Here is an 8,640-nt window from a genome sequence, read left to right on the forward strand (position 1 = left end):
AGTTTGTTCAGGAAATGAGGATCCAGGTCTGACGCCTGGAACTCACCTCTCCAAGGAGCTCTCCCTGGCACAGTGGCCCTGGACTGGGTGGCTTGTGTGAGCCCCTGGGCAAGTGAAGCTTCTTCATGGGTTTACACAGACACCCCAGGTTCTTCCCATTTATGGTTGTTTACATATGTATTTCTGTTTTATGCACATTTTAACTTAGACTCATACCTGTGAGGTTGGTACTCATTTGTGGAGATATCAATTTATATTACCAGGGGATGTAGCTCAGTGGTAGAGCGCATGCTTCGCATGTATGAGGCCCCGGGTTCGATCCCCGGCATCTCCATGTAGTTCTGTTTGGGCTTCTCTGGTGGCTCAGACAGCAGGAGACCTGGGTCTCCTAACTTATATTTCCTTTTCCCCAACTCTTCCTCTTTGCCCGTTCCAGATGATCTCAGGCTCCACATCTCGAGGCTTCAGTGGGGGATCCAGACAACGTGGAACACTGGAGGGCGATCACGGTGGCTTTACTGTCCGGTGATTTCCCAGGCTGTAAATCATGCCCAATATACCTGATCAATCAGAGAAATGGCTCTGCTTTCACATTTTAACCAACTCCCACCTTATTGTAGCAGCTCATTTAACCCTTGCCTGGAAAATCCTATGGACAGAGGAACCTGGTAGGGGGCAGTCCATGGGGTCAGCTAAGGGTCGGACACGACTGAACGACTTCACTTTCACTTTCATGCATTAGAGAAGGAAATGGCAACCCACTCCAGTGTTCTTGCCTGGAGAATCCCAGGGACGGGGGAGCCTGGTGGGCTGCCGTCTATGGGGTTGCACAGAGTCGGATACGACTGAAGTGACTTAGCAGCAGCAACCTTTTTAAAATAATACCATGTAAGCACTTCTATGCCAGCAACTTTATTGGAAATGTTACCCCCACTCTGGCATGTGATTGCTAGTAATGATTTTATTTACAAACCCCACTGTAGCCCGTGTGAAGCTGTGTCAGGAACCAACTTTGCCCATCCCCCAGCCTCCTATTATAATCAAATGAAATATTTGTGTTTCATGCTCCTGGTGTGTAAACTGTCCAGACAATGTCCTATTCATCTTTGTATCCTCAGGATCCAGTGCTGGACACAAGAGTAATGTGCTCTGTGCTCCCCAAACATCTACCGCAAATAAAGTTAAAATAACCAGCTCTATAGAACAACAGGAGAGGAGTGTCCAAGTAAATATTTGGAAAGAGTTTTAGAGATAAGCCTCTGGTAAAGGAGGTGTGGGCTGGAGATGAAGGTCAGATGGAACAAGATTAGCCAGGGTTTGGTAGTCACTGAAACTAAGTAATGGGACTGCATTATAGTACTCTCTCTCTGCTTTTGAATATATTTGAAATTTTCCCTAAAAAAATACCCACCAAAAAAAAGATCCATTTGTTTATAAATAAGCACAAGAAAGACAGCATTTTTCTTTTTCATTTTTGGATTTGTCATAATGGCCCTTAGTTGAGGAACAAGGCAGTGACTACCATCTCTCCTGGGAGAAGCCCAGATAAGGACGTCACTGGTGTGGCTAGTCAGCCCTTGAGGTGGCGTCACTGTTTCCTGAGAATAAAACCTTCATTTGGTTGTAGGAGGGAAGGGTTGAGTAATAAAGTGATAGTTGTTATTGGCTCAGCTTTTGTAAGCAGCTTCATTTTTAATGATTGTGTGAGTGGAGGATTACAGGAACTGGTGGGATTGTCTGAAATGTCAGGACTGGAATTGACTATTGCAGGGGGATGCCATGAGATTCAACACTGGTATATTCATTAGAAGTTACAAAGAAGACAGTGAAATAGAAATAAAAGAATGGATTTGGTATTTTATGTGAAGAGAAGGGATGAAAATCAGTAAATGATGTATACTACTTGGGACATGAAGATGGCATCCAAAAATTACAAGGTTGGACATTATGCTACAACATCAATGAACTTGAAAGTATTGGGATAAGTGAAAGAAATCAGTCACAAAACCCACAAATAGTATAGTTCCATTTATAAAAAGTGCAGAATAGGCAAATCCATAAGACAGAAAGTAGATTAATGGTTGCCTAGGATTAGGCTGGGAAGAGACTGCTAATAGGTAGGAGGTTTCCTTTCAGGGTAATGAACTTGTTCTAAAATTGTGGTGATATTTGCACAATTCTGTAAATTCACTAAAAACCATTGAGTCATACACTTCAAATTACTGAAGTTTATGGTGTGTAAATAATTCTCAATAAAGCCATGAAAAAATGTTGGGGTTTGGGGATAAGAGAACTTTAAAAAATTGTCTTATCGTGTCATCATGTACTTGCATTATCTTTTCCAGAGACAATACACAATGTATTGTGACTAAAAGTTAAAATCCAGCAAGGATATATCACATTCACTAATGATAACACATTTTTACTAAAAGAAAATCCCAGAGAATGTGTTTCTGATACTCCCAAATTGAAGACTCTTGAAATTAAGTTCAATCAGTTTTTCATTAAGCGCTTGACAGTTAAGCACCTAATGGTGTGGGGTGTGTTTGGTTTTCTAGCAGATGCTTCATGGTCTGCTGCCACCTTCTTTTTCCTCTGTTGCTTCATCAGGGAAGAGATTGACAAGTCGAGTTCTCAAGTTAGCCAGTCCTCTAGGGTGGGGGATCAGTCCTTCATCCCAAATAGGCATCGTCATTCTCCCCAAATCACCATGACAGCCCAGTCATTATTGTTATTGCTGTTCTGTTGTAGTCTAGATGATAGAATGGTGTCAATTTCTTGATTTGATCATTGAATTGTAGTTATATAGTAGAAAGCTTGGTGGCTCAGTCAGTAGAGAATCTGCTTGCAATTCAGAAGACACGGGTTTGATCCCCGGGTCAAGAAGATCCCCTGGAGAAGGGAATGGCAGCCCACTCCAGTATTCTCGCCTGGAAAATCCCATGGACAGAGGAACCTGGCAGGCTATACATACTCCATGGAGTCACAAGGGTCAGACACAATTTAGTCAGACACAACCACCAAGAGAATGCCTTAACATTTTTTTTAAAGGAAATACACATTAAAGAGGTAAAGAGGTAAGATGACTGCAACACACTCTCAGTTGATTCAGCAAAAATTTATGCTTGCACACAATGGACACACATATCTCTAAGGAGAATGGTACCCGTCCCTGGCTGTACCCCTTGTGACAAAAGGTGCTGATTGAATTACCGGGAATCACCTGATTTACAGGGACTGATTTAACAAAAGGAGTCACATTACCCAAGATACTCATTGAATTAGTGCCAGCACCTCCCCCGCAACAGGGACAGTGAGTATGTATGCAACTGTATATAGAATATGGGTACACAAAGTTCCTGTGTACATAATAATAACTGTATATGTAATATGTGCCCACAGAAGTACTTTGGGTACTCAATCATATATACAACAGCGTATATATGGTGTCCACAAAGAAACTTTGGGTATGCAATGTGTATACACAACTGTGGACACATAATATTATGTGTCCACAGAGCAACTTTGTGCACACAGTGCATATACACAACTAAGTACCACAGGTGGGTGCCCAGGCCTCCCCTTGGGCATTCTCCCATGTCTCTGTCTCTTCTTCTAAGGATACTAATCAGATTTGTATCTAATGACCTCATCTTTATTTTATTACATCTGCAATTGACTATGTACAAATAAGTTCATATTCACAGGTACCGGGGAATAGGACTTCAATATATCTTTTCAAATTAATTAATTACCTTGTCCTGCTGCACGGCTTGTAGATCTTAGTTCCCACACCAAGGACTGAACCTGCACCCTCAACAGTGACAGTGCAGAGTCCTAACCACTGGACTGCCAGGGAATTCCCAATATATCTTTTTAGAGGGCATGATTCAGCCATAATATCACTCACGGCAGGGAAAAGGAGATAAAGCCTTAAACCAGTTCAGGATAGGGAGTTAGAACCGAATGTCTTGCAAAACCTGAAAACCCAAGGGGTGCAGGGATCTTAGGCATTTTGGCAACTCTGCTGCCTGGAATAATCTTAGCCCAGAGTATACATGTGCTCATTTATTTAACTGGATAGAGAAATAAATGGACACAAAGTGAAAAGAGAAGAGAGAGAAAAGGACTGAGATAAGCTTGGAGACATTCACTCCCTAGGTCTTCAGAGGCCACGACCAACTCTCCTGTCTCACAAGGGGGTGAGGGGGATGGTTCTCATATTTAAATTCCCTCCTTGACCCTGAAACCTCTTAAATTTGTGACTTTAACCCCTAAAAGTGAGGGAGAGTTTGAATGGGTCTCCCAGAACTCAATAGGTCATCTTTTGCCCATAAGCCATCTTTGAGCTTTGTTTTCATTGCTTTTTAAATAAATGCAGGATGAGGTATTCTTTCTGCCCCAGCACTCCTAGTTCAGCATGTTCTAGTTTACACCATGATGCTGTTAGTAAGTTTTTAAAATTTTATTTATCTTTTGTAATCAAATCATAGGCTGTTCACTCCAAATTTGTAGCAAGGACATAAGCTGGTCACAGTATTGGTCACTGTGGCAGGAACAAAGAGAAAACGTGCATGGCATCTGCCCAATGGAGCCCAGTTAGGGAGGCAAGTATGTTGCAAGGAGCGTGAGTGCCCTGAGGGCAATGGTCAGTTACAATCTTGCTATTTGGTGTGGTCCCTACCCCCTCACCCCTACACCCTTCCACCTCACCTGCATCATTAGCACTGTCTGGGAGCCTGTTAGAAATGCAGAACCTCACCCAGCTCAAGACCTAAATCAGAATCTTCATTTTAACAAGATTGCTAGCAGGTGACATATATGCACAAAAGAACTTTGTCCAGAGACAGAAATGACTTCCCAGCAGTGTCCAAAGATAATATCAATTCAGCCATCATCACCAGAACAAGGCCCTGCTCTGGGCTCTGGGGGCCTAGAGAAGAGAGAAATGTGGCCTTGCCCTCAAGGAGCTTGCAGTGTATCTGGGCACCAGACACGCGACTATCGGACTGGAGCAAAGATAGGGAGTAGCCGGGTCTGCTTTACAGACGAAGTGGCTCTGAGATTCTCAACTCGAGTGCTAGTAGAGGCATCATTTATTCTAAGAAAACTCCTTATAAAGCATGCCGAGTTGATTCAGTGCAACACCATTCAATTTCCTGTAGGTTCCAAGTAACATAAGGGCTTTCTAAGGGGATCATCTTTGAGCTGGGGTTTACAAAAAACAAACAAAAAAAGACAATAAAAATACCTTAAAACATATTGCACAGACTTGTTTAAAAAAATTAGTTTGGATATTTACCACACTGACCTACCTGTGCTTTGAATATGCCAGGTACTCATGTTTTAAGGCCTTTGCATGGCCTAGATGGTCTCAAGGCTAACTCTCTCACCTCCCTTTAGTCTTGATTCAAATGGCACGTTCTCATTGAGGTCTGCCAAGTCTATCTTATTTAAACTTATGACTCATTCTGTCCCTTACCTTGTCTATACCCATAGCTCATATGTATAGCTTATGTATATAAGTATATATATAGTATATAATTGTACATAGTATAATTGACTTGCTTGCTATTTTTATTTTTCTATTGTCTTCCTCCCTCTCCAACCTTCCTCAAAGACTATAAACTTCCACATATCAGATAAATTTTTAAATTAATTTTGTTTACTGATGAATCTTAAATTCTTAATACAATAGGGCCTAGCAGTCTGCAGAAGTTCATGATATTGTGCTAAGAATATACCTTAACCCTTTCTTCATTTAGTTTCCAACAAACCTCTGTTTGTCTCATTATCAATAATTTCTCTAAAATATTTATTTGAAATATAAGTATTCCACCAGATAATTCTACAATTGATTGAGCTTCAAAAAATAAACATTTAGTAAGTCTTTACAGGTGGAATCATCAAAGTGATAATTGAAATGATAGAATCTTGGTACTATACTTGCAATATTACCAATATTTTTTAAATTTTGTAAACTACAAGGCCCTTTAAAAACAGCAACATAAAAATACATGCAAGATGCAATGAGCTTCTTAAAACCATCATCATTTTCTTTCTGGGTTGAACAGTAAGACGATAATTATTCTGTGCTAAGTGTGTGTTCATCTCTTTACATAGTAAGAGGTCCTGAACATAGGAGATTTCATTCATCAACAACTTGCTTTATTCCAAGTGCTGTTCTAGGCCCTGAGCACATGAGAGTAAATCACATACATGTCATGCCGCCAAAGAGCTAGTGGGAAGGGACACAAAAGAAGTACTATATTTGGAAGGAGATAAGAAAAATCAGAGGGGTGCAGCAGAGAACACGAGGGTGAGAGAGAGGAGAGCAAACTGAGATCAGTCCAGGGTCTCTGCGTGGTGTTAAGGATTTCACTGGAAGGGCAATGGGGAATGATTCTAAGTGGGGGAATTATGGCTGTGATGGGGAAAATAGAATCCGGGAAGGGCCGAGTTGGTATAAAGAGATCACCTGGCACAATGTCACAGGGGTGCAGATGAGAGTGGTTGACTAGGAGGTTCACTGGGAATTGAAAGGAAAATTGTTGTATTTTTTTTTTTTTTTTTTAAGTTTAGATAGTAGAATAAACAGGATCTGTGATTGCTAACATATGGAGTAACTTGGTTGTTGTTTAGTTGCTAAGTCGTGTCTGACTCTTTTTCGACCCCATGACTGGAGCCCACCAGGCCCCTCTGGAGTGGGTTGCCATTCCTTCTCTAGAGGATCTTCCTGATCCCAGGGTCAAACCCATGTCTCCTGCATTAATAGGTGTATTCTTTGCACTGAGCCACCTGGAAAGCCCCGGAGTACATTTAGGAGAGGGGAAAATGCAATCTTCCCACGTACTCAGGTAAGGATATGAACAGTTGTAAAGCCTTCATAAGATGACTTAAAGAGTTCATGGGAGGAGCCTAAAAAGAATGTGCATATGCTAAGTTGTGACTGACTCTGCAACACTATGGGCTATAGCCCTCCAGGCTCCTCTGTCCATGGAATTCTCCAGGCAAGAATACTGGAGTTGGTTGCCAAGCCTTCCTCCAGGGGATCTTCCTCTAAAAGTTATGCAAAGTGGATTTTACTATCTCCATTTTCCAAAAACAGTGCTTAAGAGGAGAATAAACTCCCTGAAGATCACAACAGCCAGAAGAGGGAAAGCTAGAATTCAAATGCAAACCTATCCTATTATAAATCTTTCTTTTTGACACATTAAGAAAGTGTGAACATGTAGACAGGTGCCCTGCCACCAAAGTGAGGGTAGAACTAGCCAGTAACCCCAGGAGTAATTATACCCAGCCCATGTTCAAGAGATGAACTGGTGGCTCAGATGGTAAAGCATCTGCCTGTAATGCAAGAGACCTGGGTTCTATCCCTGGGTCAGGAAGATCTCCTGGAGAAGGGAATGGAAACACACTCTATTATTCTTGCCTGGAGAATCCCACTGGACAGAGGGGCCTGGTGGATACAGTCCACGTGGTCCCTAAGAGCTGACACATCTGAGTGACTAACACTTTCATCTCTTCAACCACCTTAGAAGAACATTTTCCCTCTTGTCATTTACTTCTTCTGTCTATGATTAGAAATAGTCTTTGTCAAGTGGCCTTTGGTCAAGTCCAATATTTCTGAATTTTTTAAAAAAGAAAAATCTTAAGGTGTATTGAGGATGAACCAGTGTAGCGGCCAGGCTGGGGAGAAAGGGAGGGAGGCCGGAGGAAGGGATGCGAGTTGACGTTAGAGCCGGCAGCCGCTAGAGGGCGGCAGAGCACTGACGGAGTTTACCTGAGGCTCCCCGTTACATCTCCAGGCTCCGACACAGGGGTTAGCAAAACCCAAGGACGAGCCCAAAGAGGAGGGGTTGGTTATCCGGAGCCACTAACTCTGGCTCAAATTGCCTCGCCTCACAGAGCGGGCAGAAATCTGCCTTGGCATGTGATGGGGACCCTTCCAGTTTAATCGGGTTGCCCAGTTGCCTAAGAGGCTGGCAGACTGCGGACTGATGCACTTTGTTTCTCTAGAGGCAGGATTCGGGACCCACAAATACCTGGCTTGACTCGGGCTTGCCTAAGTGATGTTGGTGTCTGAAAAACAAACGGGCTGGTAGTTGTGAATGTGGAGCTTGTAAAAGCCTTGGTATTTAGGTGGGCGGGCTGTGCTTTTTTGCCCTTTCTTTCTCTGGAGAGTTCTCCCCAAACTTCCTTCTTCCTTTTCCATCTGAGTCTCTTTCTCCTGTCCCCACACCCCTACCTGGTGGATCTTAGCAACACTCAAATACAATACTTATACAATTTACTGCTTCAGCAGGTTGTACTTAGATCTCCAGAGTTCATTCATTCTGCATAACCTAATTTTTGTAACTTGTGTCCAGCATCTCCCATCTCCCCAAGCAAGTTCCTATCTATGAGTATTTTCTTGTGTTTTGTGAGCTGGACTTTAGTAGATTCCACACATAATAGTATGAGCTTCCTTGGTAGCTCAGCTGGTAAAGAATCTGCCTGCAATGCAGGAGACCCAGGTTTGATTCCTGGGTCAGGACAATCTCCTGGAGAAGAGGTAGGCTATCCACTCCAGTATTCTTGGGCTTCCCTGGTGACTCAGCTGGTAAAGAGTCCACCTGCAATGCAGGAGACCTGGGTTCA

The 8,640-nt window shown here is 42.6% G+C and overlaps 1 non-coding gene across 1 annotated transcript; it reads left to right on the top strand.

Annotated features, from left to right (window-relative positions):
• Window positions 1-262: 262 nt before the first annotated feature.
• TRNAA-CGC (transfer RNA alanine (anticodon CGC)) lies at window positions 263-334 on the top strand. The gene has a single exon. It is a non-coding gene; the product is annotated as a tRNA-Ala (tRNA).
• Window positions 335-8,640: the final 8,306 nt, after the last annotated feature.

The sequence above is a fragment of the Giraffa tippelskirchi genome, chromosome 1 (assembly GCF_054371585.1).
Source record: "Giraffa tippelskirchi isolate mGirTip1 chromosome 1, T2T-mGirTip1v1.2.pri, whole genome shotgun sequence".
Lineage (NCBI taxonomy): Eukaryota > Metazoa > Chordata > Mammalia > Artiodactyla > Giraffidae > Giraffa > Giraffa tippelskirchi.